Here is an 18,801-nt window from a genome sequence, read left to right on the forward strand (position 1 = left end):
TCTTTCACCCCATTCTCTCACACACTTGTGTGCATTCTTTCACCCCATTCTCTCACACGCATGAGCGCATTCTTTCACCCCCATTCCCTCACACACGTGTGCATTCTTTCACCCCCATTCTCGCAGACATGTGTGCATTCTTTCATCCCCATTCTCTCACACACACGTGTGCATTCTTTCACCCCGATTCTCTCACACACGTGTGCATTATTTCACCCCCATTCTCTCACACACGTGTGCATTCTTTAACCCCTTTCTCTCACACACGTGTGCATTCTTTCACCCCATTCACTCTCACACGTGTGCATTCTTTCACGAAAATTCTCTCACTCACGTGTGCATTCTTTCAACCCCTTCCCTCACACACGTGTGCATTCTTTCACACCCAGTCTCTCTCACACATGCGTGCATTATTTCTCCCCCATTCTCTCACACACGTGTGCATTCTTTCAACCCCAGTCTCTCTCACACACGTGTGCATTCTTTCACCCCGACTGTCTCACACATGTGTGCATTCTTTCACCCCTTTCTCTCTCACACACGTGTGCATTCTTTCACCCCGATTCTCTCACACACTTGTACATTCTTTCACCCCGACTGTCTCACATATGTGTGCATTCTTTCACCCCTTTCTCTCTCACACCCGTGTGCATTCTTTCACCCCGATTCTCTCACACACTTGTGCATTCTTTCACCCCCATTCTCTCACACACATGTGCATTCTTTCACCCCGATTCTCTCACACACGTGTGCATTCTTTCACCCCGATTCTCTCACACATGTGTGCATTCTTTCACCCCCTCTCTCTCTCACACACGTGTGCATTCTTTCACCCCCTGTCTCTCTGACACACGTGTGCTTTCTTTTACCCCCATTCTCTCACACACGTGTGCATTCTTTTACCCCATTCCCTCACACACGTGTGCATTCATTCACCCCATTCTCTCACACACGTGTGCATTCTTTCACCCCATTCTCTCACACACGTGTGCATTCTTTCACCCCCTTTCTCTCACACACGTGTGCATTCTTTCACCCCATTCTCTCTCACACGTGTGTATTCTTTCATCCCGATTCTCTCACACACGTGTGCATTCTTTCACCCTCATTCTCTCACACATTAGTGCATTCTTTCATCCCCATTCTCTCACACACACGTGTGCATTCTTTCACCCCGATTCTCTCACTCACGTGTGCATTCTTTCACCCCATTCTCTCACACTTGTGTGCATTCTTTCACCCCGATACTCTCACACACACGTGTGCATTCTTTCACCCCCAGTCTCTCTCACACATGTGTGCATTCTTTCACCGGATTCTTTCACACACAAGTGTGCATTCTTTAACCCCGATTCTCTCACACACGTGTGCATTCTTCCTCCCCATTCTCTCACACACGTGTGCATTCTTTCACCCCATTCTCTCACACACATGTGCATACTTTCACCCCCATTCTCTATCACACACGTGTGCATTCTTTCACCCCATTCTCTCTCACACACGTGTGCATTCTTTCACCCTCATTCTCTCACACTCTTGTGCATTCTTTCACCCCCATTCTCTCACACACACGTGTGCATTCTTTCACCCCCATTCTCTCACACACACGTGTGCATTCTTTCACCCCCAGTCTCTCTCACACATGCGTGCATTCTTTCACCCCAGTCTCTCTCACACATGTGTGCATTCTTTCACCCCCATTCTCTCACACACACGTGTGCATTCTTTCACTCCCAGTCTCTCTCACACATGTGTGCATTCTTTCACCCCATTCTCTCACACACGTGTGCATTCTTTCACCCGCAGTCTCTCTCAGACATGTGTGCATTCTTTTAACCCCATTCCCTCACGCACGTGTGCATTCTTTCACCCCATTCTCTCACACACTTGTGTGCATTCTTTCACCCCGATTCTCTCACACACGTGTGCATTCTTTCACCCCGTTTCTCTCACACATGTGTGCATTCTTTCACCCCCAGTCTCTCTCACACACGTGTGCATTCTTTCACCCCCTGTCTCTCTCACACACGTGTGCATTCTTCCACCCCGATTCTCTCACACACGTGTGCATTCTTTCACCCCCATTCTCTCAGACACGTGTGAATTCTTTCACCCCCATTCCATCACACTCGTGTGCATTCTTTCACCCCATTCTCTCACTCACCTGTGCATTCTTTCACCCCCAGTCACTCTCACACAGGTGTGCATTATTTTACCCCCATTCTCTCACACACGTGTGCATTCTTTCACCCCCATTCTCTCACACACGTGTGCATTCTTTCACCCCCATTCTCTCACACACGTGTGCATTCTTTCACCCCATTCACTCTCACACGTGTGCATTCTTTCACGAAAATTCTCTCACTCACGTGTGCATTCTTTCAACCCCTTCCCTCACACACGTGTGCATTCTTTCACCCCCACTCTCTCACACTTGTGTGCATTCTTTCACCCCGATACTCTCTCACACACGTGGGCATTCTTTCACCCCCATTCTCTCACACACGTGTGCATTCTTTTACCCCCATTCTCTCACACACGTGTGCATTCTTTCACCCCGATTCTCTCACACATGTGTGCATTCTTTCACCCCCAGTCTGTCTCACACACGTGTGCATTCTTTCACCCCCAGTCTCTCTGACACACGTGTGCATTATTTTACCCCCATTCTCTCACACACGTGTGCATTCTTTTACCCCATTCCCTCACACACGTGTGCATTCATTCAGCCCATTCTCTCACACACGTGTGCATTCTTTCACCCCATTCTCTCTCACACGTGTGTATTCTTACTCCCCGATTCTCTCACACACGTGTGCATTCCTCCACACCGATTCTCTCACACACGTGTGCATTATTTCACCCTTATTCTCTCACATTCTTGTGCATTCTTTCACCCCCATTCTCCCACACACGTGTGCATTCTTTCAACCCCAGTCTCTCTCACACACGTGTGCATTCTTTCACCCCGATTCTCTCACTCACGTGTGCATTCTTTCACCCCATTCTCTCACACTTGTGTGCATTCTTTCACCCCGATACTCTCACACACACGTGTGCATTCTTTCACCCCCAGTCTCTCTCACACATGTGTGCATTCTTTCACCCCATTCTCTCAGACACAAGTGTGCATTGTTTAACCCCGATTCTCTCACACACGTGTGCATTCTTCCTCCCCATTCTCTCACACACGTGTGCATTCTTTCACCCCATTCTCTCACACACATGTGCATTCTTTCACCCCCATTCTCTATCACACACGTGTGCATTCATTCACCCCTTTCTCTCTCACACACGTGTGCATTCTTTCACCCTCATTCTCTCACACTCTTGTGCATTCTTTCACCCCCATTCTCTCACACACACGTGTGCATTCTTTCACCCCCAGTCTCTCTCAGACATGTGTGCATTCTTTTAACCCCATTCACTCACACACGTGTGCATTCTTTCACCCCATTCTCTCACACACTTGTGTGCATTCTTTCACCCCATTCTCTCACACGCATGTGCGCATTCTTTCACCCCCATTCCCTCACACACGTGTGCATTCTTTCACCCCCATTCTCGCACACATGTGTGCATTCTTTCATCCCCATTCTCTCACACACACGTGTGCATTCTTTCACCCCGATTCTCTCACACACGTGTGCATTATTTCACCCCCATTCTCTCACACACGTGTGCATTCTTTAACCCCTTTCTCTCACACACGTGTGCATTCTTTCACCCCATTCACTCTCACACGTGTGCATTCTTTCACGAATATTCTCTCACTCACGTGTGCATTCTTTCAACCCCTTCCCTCACACACGTGTGCATTCTTTCACACCCAGTCTCTCTCACACATGCGTGCATTCTTTCTCCCCCATCTCTCACACACGTGTGCATTCTTTCAACCCGAGTCTCTCTCACACACGTGTGCATTCTTTCACCCCGATTCTCTCACACATGTGTGCATTCTTTCACCCCTTTCTCTCTCACACACGTGTGCATTCTTTCACCCCGATTCTCTCACACACTTGTGCTTTCTTTCACCCCCATTCTCTCACACACATGTGCATTCCTTCACCCCGATTCTCTCACACACGTCTGCATTCTTTCACCCCTTTCTCTCTCACACACGTGTGCATTCTTTCACCCCGATTTTCTCACACACTTGTGCATTCTTTCACCCCCATTCTCTCACACACGTGTGCATTCTTTCACCCCATTCACTCTCACACGTGTGCATTCTTTCACGAAAATTCTCTCACTCACGTGTGCATTCTTTCAACCCCTTCCCTCACACACGTGTGCATTCTTTCACCCCCAGTTTCTCTCACACATGCGTGCATTCTTTCTCCCCCATTATCTCACACACGTGTGCATTCTTTCAACCCCAGTCTCTCTCACACACGTGTGCATTCTTTCACCCCGACTGTCTCACTCATGTGTGCATTCTTTCACCCCTTTCTCTCTCACACACGTGTGCATTCTTTCACCCCGATTCTCTCACACACTTGTGAATTATTTCACCCCCATTCTCTCACACACATGTGCATTCCTTCACCCCGATTCTCTCACACACGTCTGCATTTTTTCACCCCTATTCTCTCACACACGTCTGCATTTTTTCACCCCATTCTCTCACACATGTGTGTATACTTTCACCCCTTTCTCTCACACACACGTATGCATTATTTCACCCCCATTCCCTCACACACGTGTGCATTCTTTCACCCCCATTCACTCACACATGTGTGCATTCTTTCATCCCCATTCTCTCACACTCACGTGTGCATTCTTTCACCCCGATTCTCTCACACACGTGTGCATTCTTTCACCTCGATTCTCTCACACATGTGTGCATTCTTTCACCCCCAGTCTGTCTCACACACGTGTGCATTCTTTCACCCCCAGTCTCTCTGACACACGTGTGCATTATTTTACCCCCATTCTCTCACACACGTGTGCATTCTTTTACCCCATTCCCTCACACACGTGTGCATTCATTCAGCCCATTCTCTCACACACGTGTGCATTCTTTCACCCCATTCTCTCTCACACGTGTGTATTCTTACTCCCCGTTTCTCTCACACACGTGTGCATTCTTCCACCCCGATTCTCTCACACACGTGTGCATTATTTCACCCTTATTCTCTCACACTCTTGTGCATTCTTTCACCCCCATTCTCCCACACACGTGTGCATTCTTTCAACCCCAGTCTCTCTCACACACGTGTGCATTCTTTCACCCCGATTCTCTCACTCACGTGTGCATTCTTTCACCCCATTCTCTCACACTGGTGTGCATTCATTCACCCCGATACTCTCACACACACGTGTGCATTCTTTCACCCCCAGTCTCTCTCACACATGTGTGCATTCTTTCACCCCATTCTCTCATACACAAGTGTGCATTGTTTAACCCCGATTCTCTCACACACGTGTGCATTCTTCCTCCCCATTCTCTCACACACGTGTGCATTCTTTCACCCCATTCTCTCACACACATGTGCATTCTTTCACCCCCATTCTCTATCACACACGTGTGCATTCATTCACCCCTTTCTCTCTCACACACGTGTGCATTCTTTCACCCTCATTCTCTCACACTCTTGTGCATTCTTTCACCCCCATTCTCTCACACACACGTGTGCATTCTTTCACCCCCAGTCTCTCTCAGACATGTGTGCATTCTTTTAACCCCATTCACTCACACACGTGTGCATTCTTTCACCCCATTCTCTCACACACTTGTGTGCATTCTTTCACCCCATTCTCTCACACGCATGTGCGCATTCTTTCACCCCCATTCCCTCACACACGTGTGCATTCTTTCACCCCCATTCTCGCACACATGTGTGCATTCTTTCATCCCCATTCTCTCACACACACGTGTGCATTCTTTCACCCCGATTCTCTCACACACGTTTGCATTATTTCACCCCCATTCTCTCACACACGTGTGCATTCTTTAACCCCTTTCTCTCACACACGTGTGCATTCTTTCACCCCATTCACTCTCACACGTGTGCATTCTTTCACGAAAATTCTCTCACTCACGTGTGCATTCTTTCAACCCCTTCCCTCACACACGTGTGCATTCTTTCACACCCAGTCTCTCTCACACATGCGTGCATTCTTTCTCCCCCATCTCTCACACACGTGTGCATTCTTTCAACCCGAGTCTCTCTCACACACGTGTGCATTCTTTCACCCCGATTCTCTCACACATGTGTGCATTCTTTCACCCCTTTCTCTCTCACACACGTGTGCATTCTTTCACCCCGATTCTCTCACACACTTGTGCATTCTTTCACCCCCATTCTCTCACACACATGTGCATTCCTTCACCCCGATTCTCTCACACACGTCTGCATTTTTTCACCCCATTCTCTCACACATGTGTGCATTCTTTCACCCCTTTCTCTCACACACACGTGTGCATTATTTCACCCCCATTCCCTCACACACGTGTGTATTCTTACTCCCCGATTCTCTCACACACGTGTGCATTCTTCCACCCCGATTCTCTCACACACGTCTGCATTTTTCACCCCCATTCTCTCACACACGTGTGCATTTTTTCACCCCATTCTCTCACACTCGTGTGCATTCTTTCACCCCCATTCTCTCACACATGTGTGCATTCTTTCATCCCCATTCTCTCACACAAACGTGTGCATTCTTTCACCCCGATTCTCTCACACACGTGTGCATTCTTTCACCCCGATTCTCTCACACACGTGTGCATTCTTTCATCCCCATTCTCTCACACAAACGTGTGCATTCTTTCACCCCGATTCTCTCACACACGTGTGCATTCTTTCACCCCGATTCTCTCACACATGTGTGCATTCTTTCACCCCCTGTCTCTCTCACACACGTGTGCATTCTTTCACCCCCTGTCTCTCTGACACACGTGTGCTTTCTTTTACCCCCATTCTCTCACACACGTGTGCATTCTTTTACCCCATTCCCTCACACACGTGTGCATTCATTCACCCCATTCTCTCACACACGTGTGCATTCTTTCACCCCATTCTCTCACATACGTGTGCATTCTTTCACCCCCTTTCTCTCACACACGTGTGCATTCCTTCACCCCATTCTCTCTCACACGTGTGTATTCTTTCATCCCGATTCTCTCACACACGTGTGCATTCTTTCACCCTCATTCTCTTACACTCTTGTGCATTCTTTCACCCCCATTCTCTCACACACGTGTGCATTCTTTCAACCCCAGTCTCTCTCACACACATGTGCATTCTTTCACCCCGATTCTCTCACACACGTCTGCATTTTGTCACCCCCATTCTGTCACACACGTGTGCATTCTTTCACCCCCATTCTCTCACACACGTGTGCATTCTTTCACCCCCATTCTCTCACACACCTGCGCATTGTTTCACCCCATTCTCTCTCACACGTGTGCATTCTTTCACGAAAATTCTCTCACTCACGTGTGCATTCTTTCACCCCATTCCCTCACACACGTGTGCATTCTTTCACCCCCAGTCTCTCTCACACGTGTGCATTCTTTCAACCCCAGTCTCTCTCACACATGTGTGCATTCTTTCACCCCGATTCTCTCACACATGTGTGCATTCTTTCACCCCTTTCTCTCTCACACACGTGTGCATTCTTTCACCCCGATTCTCTCACACACTTGTGCATTCTTTCACCCCCATTCTCTCACACACATGTGCATTCCTTCACCCCGATTCTCTCACACACGTCTGCATTTTTTCACCCCTATTCTCTCACACACGTGTGCATTTTTTCACCCCATTCTCTCACACATGTGTGCATTCTTTCACCCCTTTCTCTCACACACACGTGTGCATTATTTCACCCCCATTCCCTCACACACGTGTGAATTCTTTCACCCCCATTCTCTCACAGATGTGTGCATTTTTTCATCCCCATTCTCTCACACACACGTGTGCATTCTTTCACCCCGATTCTCTCACACACGTGTGCATTCTTTCACCCCGATTCTCTCACACATGTGTGCATTCTTTCACCCCCAGTCTGTCTCACACACGTGTGCATTCTTTCACCCCCACTCTCTCTGACACACGTGTGCATTATTTTACCCCCATTCTCTCACACACGTGTGCATTCTTTTACCCCATTCCCTCACACACGTGTGCATTCATTCACCCCATTCTCTCACACACGTGTGCATTCTTTCACCACATTCTCTCTCACACGTGTGCATTCTTTCACCCCGATTCTCTCACACACGTGTGCATTCTTTCACCCGGATTCTCTCACACATGTGTGCATTCTTTCACCCCCTGTCTCTCTCACACACGTGTGCATTCTTTCACCCCCTGTCTCTCTGACACACGTGTGCTTTCTTTCACCCCCATTCTCTCACACAAGTGTGCATTCTTTTACCCCATTCCCTCACACACGTGTGCTTTCATTCACCCCATTCTCTCACACACGTGTGCATTCTTTCATCCCGATTCTCTCACACACGTCTGCATTTTGTCACCCCCATTCTGTCACACACGTGTGCATTCTTTCACCCCTATTCTCTCACACACGTGTGCATTCTTTCACCCCGATTCTCTCACACATGTGTGCATTCTTTCACCCCCAGTCTCTCTCACACATGCGTACATTCTTTCTCCCCCATTCTCTCACACACGTGTGCATTCTTTCAACCCCAGTCTCTCTCACACATGTGTGCATTCTTTCACCCCGATTCTCTCACACATGTGTGCATTTTTTCACCCCTTTCTCTCTCACACACGTGTGCATTCTTTCACCCCGATTCTCTCACACACTTGTGCATTCTTTCACCCCCATTCTCTCACACACATGTGCATTCCTTCACCCCGATTCTCTCACACACGTCTGCATTTTTTCACCCCTATTCTCTCACACACGTGTGCATTTTTTCACCCCATTCTCTCACACATGTGTGCATTCTTTCACCCCTTTCTCTCACACACACGTGTGCATTATTTCACCCCCATTCCCTCACACACGTGTGAATTCTTTCACCCCCATTCTCTCACAGATGTGTGCATTTTTTCATCCCCATTCTCTCACACACACGTGTGCATTCTTTCACCCCGATTCTCTCACACACGTGTGCATTCTTTCACCCCGATTCTCTCACACATGTGTGCATTCTTTCACCCCCAGTCTGTCTCACACACGTGTGCATTCTTTCACCCCCACTCTCTCTGACACACGTGTGCATTATTTTACCCCCATTCTCTCACACACGTGTGCATTCTTTTACCCCATTCCCTCACACACGTGTGCATTCATTCACCCCATTCTCTCACACACGTGTGCATTCTTTCACCACATTCTCTCTCACATGTGTGCATTCTTTCACCCCGATTCTCTCACACACGTCTGCATTTTGTCACCCCCATTCTGTCACACACGTGTGCATTCTTTCACCCCCATTCTCTCACACACGTGTGCATTCTTTCACCCCCATTCTCTCACACACGTGCGCATTGTTTCACCCCATTCTCTCTCACACGTGTGCATTCTTTCACGAAAATTCTCTCACTCACGTGTGCATTCTTTCACCCCATTCCCTCACACACGTGTGCATTCTTTCACCCCCAGTCTCTCTCACACATGCGTACATTCTTTCTCCCCCATTCTCTCACACACGTGTGCATTCTTTCAACCCCAGTCTCTCTCACACATGTGTGCATTCTTTCACCCCGATTCTCTCACACATGTGTGCATTCTTTCACCCCTTTCTCTCTCACACACGTGTGCATTCTTTCACCCCGATTCTCTCACACACATGTGCATTCCTTCACCCCGATTCTCTCACACACGTCTGCATTTTTTCACCCCTATTCTCTCACAAACGTGTGCATTTTTTCACCCCATTCTCTCACACATGTGTGCATTCTTTCACCCCTTTCTCTCACACACACGTGTGCATTATTTCACCCCCATTCCCTCACACACGTGTGAATTCTTTCACCCCCATTCTCTCACAGATGTGTGCATTTTTTCATTCCCATTCTCTCACACACACGTGTGCATTCTTTCACCCCGATTCTCTCACACACGTGTGCATTCTTTCACCCCGATTCTCTCACACATGTGTGCATTCTTTCACCCCCAGTCTGTCTCACAGACGTGTGCATTCTTTCACCCCCACTCTCTCTGACACACGTGTGCATTATTTTACCCCCATTCTCTCACACACGTGTGCATTCTTTTACCCCATTCCCTCACACACGTGTGCATTCATTCACCCCATTCTCTCACACACGTGTGCATTCTTTCACCACATTCTCTCTCACACGTGTGTATTCTTACTCCCCGATTCTCTCACACACGTGTGCATTCTTCCACCCCGATTCTCTCACACACGTGTGCATTCTTTCACCCCCATTCTCCCACACACGTGTGCAATCTTTCAACCCTAGTCTCTCTCACACACGTGTGCATTCTTTCACCCCGATTCTCTCACACACGTGTGCATTCTTTCACCCCCATTCTCTCACACATGTGTGCATTCTTTCATCCCCATTCTCTCACACACATGTGCATTCTTTCACCCCGATTCTCTCACTCAGTTGTGCATTCTTTCACCCCGATTCTCTCACACATGTGTGCATTCTTTCACCCCTTTCTCTCTCACTCACGTGTGCATTCTTTCACCCCCATTCTGTCACACATATGTGCATTCTTTCATCCCCATTCACTCACACACATGTGCATTCTTTCACCCCGATTCTCTCACTCAGTTGTGCATTCTTTCACCCCCATTCTCTCACACATGTGTGCATTCTTTCATCCCCATTCTCTCACACACACGTGAGCATTCTATCACCCCGATTCTCTCACACGTGTGTGCATTCTTTCACCCCCTGTCTCTCTCACACACGTGTGCATTCTTTCACCCCCAGTCTCTCTGACACACGTGTGCTTTCTTTTACCCCCATTCTCTCACACACGTGTGCATTCCTTTACCCCATTCCCTCACACACGTGTGCATTCATTCACCCCATTCTCTCACACATGTGTGCATTCTTTCACCCTCATTCTCTCACACTCTTGTGCATTCTTTCACCCCCATTCTCTCACACACGTGTACATTCTTTCAACCCCAGTCTCTCTCACACACATGTGCATTCTTTCACCCCGATTCTCTCACTCACGTCTGCATTTTGTCACCCTCATTCTGTCACACACGTGTGCATTCTTTCACCCCGATTCTCTCACACACTTGTGCATTCTTTCACCCCCATTCTCTCACACACATGTGCATTCCTTCACCCCGATTCTCTCACACACGTCTGCATTTTTTCACCCCTATTCTCTCACACACGTGTGCATTTTTTCACCCCATTCTCTCACACATGTGTGCATTCTTTCACCCCTTTCTCTCACACACACGTGTGCATTATTTCACACCCATTCTCTCACAGATGTGTGCATTTTTTCATCCCCATTCTCTCACACACACGTGTGCATTCTTTCACCCCGATTCTCTCACACACGTGTGCATTCTTTCACCCCGATTCTCTCACACATGTGTGTATTCTTTCACCCCCAGTCTGTCTCACACACGTGTGCATTCTTTCACCCCCACTCTCTCTGACACACGTGTGCATTATTTTACCCCCATTCTCTCACACACGTGTGCATTCTTTTACCCCATTCCCTCACACACGTGTGCATTCATTCACCCCATTCTCTCACACACGTGTGCATTCTTTCACCACATTCTCTCTCACATGTGTGCATTCTTTCACCCCGATTCTCTCACACACGTCTGCATTTTGTCACCCCCATTCTGTCACACACGTGTGCATTCTTTCACCCCCATTCTCTCACACACGTGTGCATTCTTTCACCCCCATTCTCTCACACACGTGCGCATTGTTTCACCCCATTCTCTCTCACACGTGTGCATTCTTTCACGAAAATTCTCTCACTCACGTGTGCATTCTTTCACCCCATTCCCTCACACACGTGTGCATTCTTTCACCCCCAGTCTCTCTCACACATGCGTACATTCTTTCTCCCCCATTCTCTCACACACGTGTGCATTCTTTCAACCCCAGTCTCTCTCACACATGTGTGCATTCTTTCACCCCGATTCTCTCACACATGTGTGCATTCTTTCACCCCTTTCTCTCTCACACACGTGTGCATTCTTTCACCCCGATTCTCTCACACACATGTGCATTCCTTCACCCCGATTCTCTCACACACGTCTGCATTTTTTCACCCCTATTCTCTCACAAACGTGTGCATTTTTTCACCCCATTCTCTCACACATGTGTGCATTCTTTCACCCCTTTCTCTCACACACACGTGTGCATTATTTCACCCCCATTCCCTCACACACGTGTGAATTCTTTCACCCCCATTCTCTCACAGATGTGTGCATTTTTTCATTCCCATTCTCTCACACACACGTGTGCATTCTTTCACCCCGATTCTCTCACACACGTGTGCATTCTTTCACCCCGATTCTCTCACACATGTGTGCATTCTTTCACCCCCAGTCTGTCTCACAGACGTGTGCATTCTTTCACCCCCACTCTCTCTGACACACGTGTGCATTATTTTACCCCCATTCTCTCACACACGTGTGCATTCTTTTACCCCATTCCCTCACACACGTGTGCATTCATTCACCCCATTCTCTCACACACGTGTGCATTCTTTCACCACATTCTCTCTCACACGTGTGTATTCTTACTCCCCGATTCTCTCACACACGTGTGCATTCTTCCACCCCGATTCTCTCACACACGTGTGCATTCTTTCACCCCCATTCTCCCACACACGTGTGCAATCTTTCAACCCTAGTCTCTCTCACACACGTGTGCATTCTTTCACCCCGATTCTCTCACACACGTGTGCATTCTTTCACCCCCATTCTCTCACACATGTGTGCATTCTTTCATCCCCATTCTCTCACACACATGTGCATTCTTTCACCCCGATTCTCTCACTCAGTTGTGCATTCTTTCACCCCGATTCTCTCACACATGTGTGCATTCTTTCACCCCTTTCTCTCTCACTCACGTGTGCATTCTTTCACCCCCATTCTGTCACACATGTGTGCATTCTTTCATCCCCATTCACTCACACACATGTGCATTCTTTCACCCCGATTCTCTCACTCAGTTGTGCATTCTTTCACACCCATACTCTCACACACATGTGCGTTCTTTCACCCCGATTCTCTCACACACGTCTGCATTTTCACCCCCATTCTCTCACACACGTGTGCATTTTTTCACCCCATTCTCTCGCACTCGTGTGCATTCTTTCACCCCCATTCTCTCACACATGTGTGCATTCTTTCATCCCCATTCTCTCACACACACGTGAGCATTCTATCACCCCGATTCTCTCACACGTGTGTGCATTCTTTCACCCCCTGTCTCTCTCACACACGTGTGCATTCTTTCACCCCCAGTCTCTCTGACACACGTGTGCTTTCTTTTACCCCCATTCTCTCACACACGTGTGCATTCCTTTACCCCATTCCCTCACACACGTGTGCATTCATTGACCCCATTCTCTCACACATGTGTGCATTCTTTCACCCTCATTCTCTCACACTCTTGTGCATTCTTTCACCCCCATTCTCTCACACACGTGTGCATTCTTTCAACCCCAGTCTCTCTCACACACATGTGCATTCTTTCACCCCGATTCTCTCACACACGTCTGCATTTTGTCACCCTCATTCTGTCACACACGTGTGCATTCTTTCACCCCGATTCTCTCACACACTTGTGCATTCTTTCACCCCCATTCTCTCACACACATGTGCATTCCTTCACCCCGATTCTCTCACACACGTCTGCATTTTTTCACCCCTTTCTCTCACACACACGTGTGCATTATTTCACACCCATTCTCTCACAGATGTGTGCATTTTTTCATTCCCATTCTCTCACACACACGTGTGCATTTTTTCATCCCCATTCTCTCACACACACGTGTGCATTCTTTCACCCCGATTCTCTCACACACGTGTGCATTCTTTCACCCCGATTCTCTCACACATGTGTGCATTCTTTCACCCCCAGTCTGTCTCACACACGTGTGCATTCTTTCACCCCCACTCTCTCTGACACACGTGTGCATTATTTTACCCCCATTCTCTCACACTCGTGTGCATTCTTTTACCCCAATCCCTCACACACGTGTGCATTCATTCACCCCATTCTCTCACACACGTGTGCATTCTTTCACCACATTCTCTCTCACACGTGTGCATTCTTTCACCCCGATTCTCTCACACACGTGTGCATTCTTTCACCCCGATTCTCTCACACATGTGTGCATTCTTTCACCCCCTGTCTCTCTCACACACGTGTGCATTCTTTCACCCCCTGTCTCTCTGACACACGTGTGCTTTCTTTTACCCCCATTCTCTCACACACGTGTGCATTCTTTTACCCCATTCCCTCACACACGTGTGCATTCATTCACCCCATTCTCTCACACACGTGTGCATTCTTTCATCCCGATTCTCTCACACACGTGTGCATTCTTTCACCCTCATTCTCTCACACTCTTGTGCATTCTTTCACCCCCATTCTCTCACACACGTGTGCATTCTTTCAACCCCAGTCTCTCTCACACACATGTGCATTCTTTCACCCCGATTCTCTCACACATGTCTGCATTTTGTCACCCCCATTCTGTCACACACGTGTGCATTCTTTCACCCCCATTCTCTCACACACGTGCGCATTGTTTCACCCCATTCTCTCTCACACGTGTGCATTCTTTCACGAAAATTCTCTCACTCACGTGTGCATTCTTTCACCCCATTCCCTCACACACGTATGCATTCTTTCACCCCCAGTCTCTCTCACACATGCGTACATTCTTTCTCCCCCATTCTCTCACACACGTGTGCATTCTTTCAACCCCAGTCTCTCTCACACATGTGTGCATTCTTTCACCCCGATTCTCTCACACATGTGTGCATTCTTTCACCCCTTTCTCTCTCACACACGTGTGCATTCTTTCACCCCGATTCTCTCACACACTTGTGCATTCTTTCACCCCCATTCTCTCACACACATGTGCATTCCTTCACCCCGATTCTCTCACACACGTCTGCATTTTTTCACCCCTATTCTCTCACACACGTGTGCATTTTTTCACCCCATTCTCTCACACATGTGTGCATTCTTTCACCCCTTTCTCTCACACACACGTGTGCATTATTTCACCCCCATTCCCTCACACACGTGTGAATTCTTTCACCCCCATTCTCTCACAGATGTGTGCATTTTTTCATCCCCATTCTCTCACACACACGTGTGCATTCTTTCGCCCCGATTCTCTCACACACGTGTGCATTCCTTCACCCCGATTCTCTCACACATGTGTGCATTCTTTCACCCCCAGTCTGTCTCACACACGTGTGCATTCTTTCACCCCCACTCTCTCTGACACACGTGTGCATTATTTTACCCCCATTCTCTCACACACGTGTGCATTCTTTTACCCCATTCCCTCACACACGTGTGCATTCATTCACCACATTCTCTCACACACGTGTGCATTCTTTCACCACATTCTCTCTCACACGTGTGCATTCTTTCACCCCGATTCTCTCACACACGTGTGCATTCTTTCACCCCGATTCTCTCACACATGTGTGCATTCTTTCACCCCCTGTCTCTCTCACACACGTGTGCATTCTTTCACCCCTGTCTCTCTGACACACGTGTGCTTTCTTTTACCCCCATTCTCTCACACACGTGTGCATTCTTTTACCCCATTCCCTCACACACGTGTGCATTCATTCACCCCATTCTCTCACACACGTGTGCATTCTTTCACCCCATTCTCTCACACACGTGTGCATTCTTTCACCCCCTTTCTCTCACACACGTGTGCATTCTTTCACCCCATTCTCTCTCACACGTGTGTATTCTTTCATCCCGATTCTCTCACACACGTGTGCATTCTTTCACCCTCATTCTCTCACACTCTTGTGCATTCTTTCACCCCCATTCTCTCACACACGTGTGCATTCTTTCAACCCCAGTCTCTCTCACACACATGTGCATTCTTTCACCCCGATTCTCTCACACACGTCTGCATTTTGTCACCCCCATTCTGTCACACACGTGTGCATTCTTTCACCCCCATTCTCTCACACACGTGTGCATTCTTTCACCCCCATTCTCTCACACACGTGTGCATTGTTTCACCCATTTCTCTCTCACACGTGTGCATTCTTTCACGAAAATTCTCTCACTCACGTGTGCATTCTTTCACCCCATTCCCTCACACACGTGTGCATTCTTTCACCCCCAGTCTCTCTCACACATGCGTACATTCTTTCTCCCCCATTCTCTCACACACGTGTGCATTCTTTCAACCCCATTCTCTCTCACACGTGTGTATTCTTTCATCCCGATTCTCTCACACACGTGTGCATTCTTTCACCCTCATTCTCTCACACTCTTGTGCACTCTTTCACCCCCATTCTCTCACACACGTGTGCATTCTTTCAACCCCAGTCTCTCTCACACACATGTGCATTCTTTCACCCCGATTCTCTCACACACGTCTGCATTTTGTCACCCCCATTCTGTCACACACGTGTGCATTCTTTCACCCCCATTCTCTCACACACGTGTGCATTCTTTCACCCCCATTCTCTCACACACGTGTGCATTGTTTCACCCATTTCTCTCTCACACGTGTGCATTCTTTCACGAAAATTCTCTCACTCACGTGTGCATTCTTTCACCCCATTCCCTCACACACGTGTGCATTCTTTCACCCCCAGTCTCTCTCACACATGCGTACATTCTTTCTCCCCCATTCCCTCACACACGTGTGAATTCTTTCACCCCCATTCTCTCACAGATGTGTGCATTTTTTCATCCCCATTCTCTCACACACACTTGTGCATTCTTTCACCCCGATTCTCTCACACACGTGTGCATTCTTTCACCCCCAGTCTGTCTCACACACGTGTGCATTCTTTCACCCCCAGTCTCTCTGACACACGTGTGCATTATTTTACCCCCATTCTCTCACACACGTGTGCATTCTTTTACCCCATTCCCTCACACACGTGTGCATTCATTCACCCCATTCTCTCACACACGTGTGCATTCTTTCACCCCATTCTCTCACACACGTGTGCATTCTTTTACCCCATTCCCTCACACACGTGTGCATTCATTCACCCCATTCTCTCACACACGTGTGCATTCTTTCACCACATTCTCTCTCACACGTGTGTATTCTTACTCCCCGATTCTCTCACTCACGTGTGCATTCTTCCACCCCGATTCTCTCACACACGTGTGCATTCTTTCACCCCCATTCTCCCACACACGTGTGCATTCTTTCAACCCCAGTCTCTCTCACACACGTGTGCATTCTTTCACCCCGATTCTCTCACACACGTGTGCATTCTTTCACCCCCATTCTCTCACACATGTGTGCATTCTTTCATCCCCATTCTCTCACACACATGTGCATTCTTTCACCCCGATTCTCTCACTCAGTTGTGCATTCTTTCACCCCGATTCTCTCACACATGTATGCATTCTTTCACCCCTTTCTCTCTCACTCACGTGTGCATTCTTTCACCCCCATTCTGTCACACATGTGTGCATTCTTTCATCCCCATTCACTCACACACATGTGCATTCTTTCACCCCGATTCTCTCACTCAGTTGTGCATTCTTTCACACCCATACTCTCACACACATGTGCGTTCTTTCACCCCGATTCTCTCACACACGTCTGCATTTTCACCCCCATTCTCTCACACACGTGTGCATTTTTTCACCCCATTCTCTCGCACTCGTGTGCATTCTTTCACCCCCATTCTCTCACACATGTGTGCATTCTTTCATCTCCATTCTCTCACACACACGTGTGCATTCTTTCACCCCGATTCTCTCACACACGTGTGCATTCTTTCACCCCGATTCTCTCACACGTGTGTGCATTCTTTCACCCCCTGTCTCTCTCACACACGTGTGCATTCTTTCACCCCCAGTCTCTCTGACACACGTATGCTTTCTTTTACCCCCATTCTCTCACACACGTGTGCATTCCTTTACCCCATTCCCTCACACACGTGTGCATTCATTCACCCCATTCTCTCACACACGTGTGCATTCTTTCACCCCATTCTCTCACACACGTGTGCATTCTTTCACCCCCTTTCTCTCACACACGTGTGCATTCTTTCACCCCATTCTCTCTCACACGTGTGTATTCTTTCATCCCGATTCTCTCACACATGTGTGCATTCTTTCACCCTCATTCTCTCACACTCTTGTGCATTCTTTCACCCCCATTCTCTCACACACGTGTGCATTCTTTCAACCCCAGTCTCTCTCACACACATGTGCATTCTTTCACCCCGATTCTCTCACACACGTCTGCATTTTGTCACCCTCATTCTGTCACACACGTGTGCATTCTTTCACCCCCATTCTCTCACACACGTGTGCATTCTTTCACCCCCATTCTCTCACACACGTGTGCATTCTTTCACCCCCATTCTCTCACACACGTGCGCATTGTTTCACCCCATTCTCTCTCACACGTGTGCATTCTTTCACGAAAATTCTCTCACTCACGTGTGCATTCTTTCACCCCATTCCCTCACACACGTGTGCATTCTTTCACAGCCAGTCTCTCTCACACATGCGTACATTCTTTCTCCCCCATTCTCTCACACACGTGTGCATTCTTTCACCCCGATTCTCTCACACATGTGTGCATTCTTTCACCCCCTGTCTCTCTCACACACGTGTGCATTCTTTCACCCCCAGTCTCTCTGAC

Source organism: Hypanus sabinus, assembly GCF_030144855.1.
Source record: "Hypanus sabinus isolate sHypSab1 chromosome 1 unlocalized genomic scaffold, sHypSab1.hap1 SUPER_1_unloc_12, whole genome shotgun sequence".
In the NCBI taxonomy this organism is placed as follows: Eukaryota; Metazoa; Chordata; class Chondrichthyes; order Myliobatiformes; family Dasyatidae; genus Hypanus; species Hypanus sabinus.